A 5,264-nucleotide genomic window follows, 5' to 3' on the forward strand; every position below is an offset into this window, starting at 1 on the left:
GCTGCTTTATCTGGGCTTAACTGTCTGTTGCAAAGAACAGAGCCCAAATGGATTATGATAGAGGTTGAGGACACTTTGGGGGGTGGGGAGTGGATGTTCAGGAAGCCGTCAGGGTGACGGGGTGAGGGAAGCCTGGAGGATGGAGGTGGGAGAGCCCAGAGAGGGGGCAGTGCATGCTGTGCTTTCCTGTGCAGACTCAGGTTTGCATTGTCTTGAGCTCTGTCACTCGTGCCGCAGAGCTGTTAGTGCCCTGTTCTAGCTGCAGCACTTAGGGCTATTGCCCGTGCAGGACGCTCACGATGCTCTCCAAGAAGGCAAGCACCAGGAGCAGGGAACATGAGCAGAAACATACGTGGAGTATTTACCATGCAGTGACTGCAGAACAGTGGAGCTCAATAAACAAGAGCTGCTATTAGCATTGTATTAGGATAATTATATGTTATCAATCGATTGATTATTGATCAGCATCACTCATTTATCTTCTCTGCATTCTCCATGGTACCCAGCACAATTTGGTACCTCCCTACTCCTCCAGGTAGGAGGTGGGACTCAACTCTGGAGGCAGGGCTTGGACACTGGACCAAATTGAGGACTAGCTAAAACAGGGATAGGGCGGAAGCACCTTTCCATAAGACACACCCACCAGTGTGCCATGTCAGTTTATTGTTCCCATGGCAACACTCAGATATTATTTCCCCTTTGCATGACAACAATCTGGCATTCTGGAAGTTACCACCCTTTTCTAGAAATGTTGGCATAATTCGCCCTTTAATTTGCATGTAATGAAAAGTGAGTATAAATCTGACCGCAGCGCTGCTCTGGGCTGCTACTCTCAGCACACACCTGTGGGGAAGCCCTGCTTAGCAGGAGCAGGCACCGAGCTGCAACACTGCCGCTTCCATAAAGCCATCTTCTTCTACCACAAGCTCACCCTTGAATTCTTCCCTGGACAAAGCCAAGCACCCTCTCAGACTAAGCCCCAATTTGGGCTCACACACCTTGCCTCACTCTAACTCTCTCCTTCACTAAGGCAGCAACCAGAGTCACACTGCACACTGCATACTCCAGCCTGATGGCATACACAGAACACAGCCTCCTGGGCTGAACCTTCCTGCCCTGGAATCTGAGACCCTACCCTTACCAGCAAGATAGAGCCCTGGAGGCCAAACAGAGATGTGACTTGGGGACCTACAGCAGGAGAGCCACCTCTGGCCCATTAAGGACAGGTAATCCTCCAGGGTTGGGGACAACTAGAGAGCCCTGAGCTGGCCAGCATAGGTGGCTGCATCCTTGCACCTGTGCTCCTTGGGTGCAGGTGTGTGTGGGGGGATGCAGGTGCTTCTGGAAGTGCTGACCTCAGATACTCACTCATGTCTCTGCATAAATATCTTATGCAGGTGTTTCTGCCTGACCCATTCCTATGCTCCTATCAGACCTGGAAACCTGGTGACTGCCCACACGTTACAGACAGTCTTATTTGCAACTGGGAATCCAATAAGTATTTTTTTTTTCAATTTTTAGTTTTTAATGAACTTGTAAACAAAAAAGCTCCCATTTCAAAATAAAAACAAAATCCCAGATCATATAAATGTTTACAGTGATTACATTTATCTAAGCAACATACATACATGTTCAGTTGTAGGATGTTAACTAAATTTCTGTGACAAATATGCTTTGTTTTTTAATACCAAGAACATTATAGAGTTAATGCAGAGTCCTAAGGATAATCCAGTAGTCACTAAGTTTTTCTTCAGTCTTTACTTTAGATGCTGTTATTTCTAGCACAGTTAAGCAGGTAGGGTCTTTCATATGCTCAAACACTGGAATCTTTGGTCGCTACCATATCAGCTGGCTTGCAGACAAGAAGCCAACCATTTTAAGAATGTTTTAAGTGAACAACTTGCAAACCCCAGGGATGGAAAAACCCTAAGAATGCACAATTGTGAGCATTTACAACCAACACAACTGTGGCTGAAGACTGTTCATGCTGTTCTTCTGAAATGAGATCTCAAAGCAGTATAGTTCAAAACAAAAGGTTTTAACAAAAAATTGACATATGCACACTTTCTCCACCAATTTGTGTGTCAACCATTTAGTTAACTTTTCCACTTGAAAAAATGCAATAGAAAACCGGACACCATGTTTCACTATCTCAGTTAATATTCACAATTACAGCGGCTACAACTCAGGATACAGCATCACCAACGCTGCCCAGAGTCAGTTTATACTGAAATTAAGTTCTTTACACCAAGTAAATGGTTGTCCTCAACCACCAGCTAGTGTACATATGAACTAAAATTTCTAGATTTGGGGAGAAACAAATGCTGCTCCGATCATCTGCTCTGCTTCTTCTGTTCCTCAGTTCATGCTTAGAAAGCTGTGGGGGTTTGGGCCTGCTGACCCTGCCCACTGGAAGAGGCTGCCTGCTGTGCTGCTTTCTGCTTTAACACTGTCCAATCCAATGTGTAGTCATACTGATGGCTCAGGGTCCTGAAAAGAATGCAGAAAAACTGCCTCAGATACATGTAATCTGGGGCTTCCTCAAAGCATAGCCCACAACAAGAGTTTAAGGACATGGCAAATTCTGCAGGAAACCCCTTACATAAAACGTCAACGGGAGTGGACATCTTTTCATATTTTTGTTTCTTTGTTGCAGCCTTTAGGCCTTGCCACGGCAGGCTGGTTCTATTAAAATACATCAAAACATCCTAATGATTCCATGTCATCTCGGCGACTCTGCTCAAGACCAAGATGTGCATTGATGCTAGCATATCGGGCAGTGCCAGTGAGGTTTTTATCTTCTCCGTATGGTATGTGTTGCCTTGTCCTGTTGTCTCTGTACTTTTTGGCCAAACCAAAATCAATAAGGAATAACTGGTTTAATCCTGAGAAAGATGGGTCCTGAGAAGTACTAACAGTCACGCTTCTTTTCCTCTTCCCCACTGGAGATTCTAAACACTTATTACAGTGATGCCCAATACCCATTAGGAAGTTATCTGGTTTAACGTCTGTGTATAAAATTCTTTGTATGCACATATTCAATTCTACTGGTCATCTGGTCAGCTAACGTAAGTACAGTTTTCATTGTGAACCTTCTTGAACAGAAATTGAAGAGGTCTTCAAGGCTAGGTCCCAGAAGATCCATGACTAGTACATTATAGTCTTTTTCCTGACCATACCACCATATGTGGGGGATGCCAACCCCACCTTCAAGAATTTTTTTTTTTTTTTTTTTTTTTTTGAGACAGAGTTTTGCTGTTGTTAGCCAGGCTGGAGTGCAATGGCACGATCTCTGCCTCCTGGGTTCAGGCAATTTTCCTGCCTCAACTTCCTGAGTAGCTGGGATTAGAGGTACGGGCCACCATGCCCAGCTAAGTTTTTGTCTTTTTAGTAGAGACAGGGTTCCACCATGTTGACCAGGATGGTCTCGATCTCTTGACTTCATGATCCACCCACCTCGGCCTCCCAAAGTGCTGGGATTACAGGCTTGAGCCACTGCGCCCGGCCTGAAGAATCTTACAGAGTTTGCTCTGGTACAGCAGCTGGGGATGCCTGGCCTTCTGAGATTCTAGCTGCACTGCCACTTCTTCGCCGTTGGTGATGTTGATTGCCAGATAGATGTCCTCAAAGGAGCCAGATCCGATCTTCCATACCAGTTTGTATTTCCCTCCGACAATGAATTCGGCCTTGGAGCCGCTGCTGCTCGCCATCCTGAGAGACGAAGATGGAGGCTGGGGCCAAGCCCCAAAGGAGACCTCACGAGCTCCTCCACCGGGCAAGGCTACGGAGGAAGGCGGCAGGAAACGGAACACAGAGGCCTTTACCGGAGTTCGGGGCCCAGAATCAGCCGAGGGGAACCTGATCACCACCGCTCAGCCAGGTTTCTTTTTGCCAGGCCGCAGTTTGTGAAGGGCTTCTCGTGGCTACCAGGCTGGGCCCCTTGTTTCTCGGCGGCCGCCGATGCCTCACTTGAGCGGCGACGTCGCGGGCAGGAAAAGGGGCGCGGTGAGCTAGGGCGGCGATACCACTGCCAGCACTGCCGCTGGCTCCGGCCCGGAGGGACCCCTGTCACTCCACCGACGATGCCATCTTGTTACTCCAGCTCCAGCCAACCCAGTAAGTATTTACTGTTGATTTGATGTCCAGAGATTATAAGAGAGCATGTGGCTCCCAGGAAAGTGTGTACATGATATACAGGATCTGCAGCTGGTCCCTGCGGAAGTATTTTTGGGATTTCACTAAGATGCATCTTGGTACAAGAGATGGTACTCTAATGTCTTGGTTGGAAAGACATTAGAGTCTCGCTTATCATAGCCTCAAGAACAACATGGAGTATTGTGTCAGTCAGCTACTGCTGTAAAACAACTCCAAACGTAACAGCTTCACTCGCAGGTCGGTGAGTGGCAGGCTGTTGGCTGGGATGACAGAGGCCACTCATCACCAGAAGCAGCCCAGGCCGCTACATGCAGTGGCAGTCACAGTGCTCCCAACGCAGTAACAGTGGGCAGGCCCCACAGCACTGGTGCTTCTCTGCCTCTGTCACAGCAGCCTAAGCAAGTCTCCTGACAGAGCCCCTTCTCAGAGTATGAGAGCAATCAGTTACAGCAAGAGGATGTGAAACTGGGGCGGGACAAATCGTGGCCACCTTGGAGGTCTATCCCAAGGTTGAATGAACCAGCAGGTGGGCTGACACTTACTCATGCACTCCTCTTCCCAGAACATCAAGGCCATCTCCTCTCCACTGTGCCTGACTTAACAAAATAGATCTCAGTAGATATTTCATCAGCTGCATAAATGAGTAAATACACAATGCATGAAAGACAGGGATGAGTGAATTAACAAGAGGTAAGTAAGACAGGAAGTGAGTGCTGTTCTAACACTCAAGGTGTCTTTTTGTAGGTCCTCAGGCCTGGAGGAAGATTCCAGAATTTGGAGAAGAAATGTCAGAAACACACAACTCTTTAAGATACAGAAGGATTAAAAATGATGTCTGGAGAGAACAGGCCGTGGGCACATGAGAAAAAAATGAACTGAGAATCAAAAGCCCAGGTCAGGTGCAATGGCTCATGCCTGTAATTCCAGCACTTTGGGAGGCCAAGGTAGGCAGATCACTTGACGTCAGGAGTTTGAAACCATCCTGGCCAATATGGCAAAACCCCATCTCTACTAAAAATACAAAAAACTATCCAGGCATGGTGGTGCATGCCTGTAGTCCCAGCTACTTGGAAGGTTAAGACAAGAGAATCATTTGAACTGAGGAGGCA

The 5,264-nt window shown here is 47.2% G+C and overlaps 1 pseudogene across 1 annotated transcript; it reads right to left on the reverse strand.

The window, feature by feature from the left end:
- Positions 1-1,501: 1,501 nt before the first annotated feature.
- Positions 1,502-3,236, reverse strand: LOC100411830 (casein kinase I pseudogene; annotated as a pseudogene). The gene has a single exon (XR_013525300.1). The product of XR_013525300.1 is annotated as a casein kinase I pseudogene (transcript).
- Positions 3,237-5,264: the final 2,028 nt, after the last annotated feature.

Source organism: Callithrix jacchus, chromosome 13, assembly GCF_049354715.1.
Source record: "Callithrix jacchus isolate 240 chromosome 13, calJac240_pri, whole genome shotgun sequence".
NCBI classification, from domain to species: domain Eukaryota; kingdom Metazoa; phylum Chordata; class Mammalia; order Primates; family Cebidae; genus Callithrix; species Callithrix jacchus.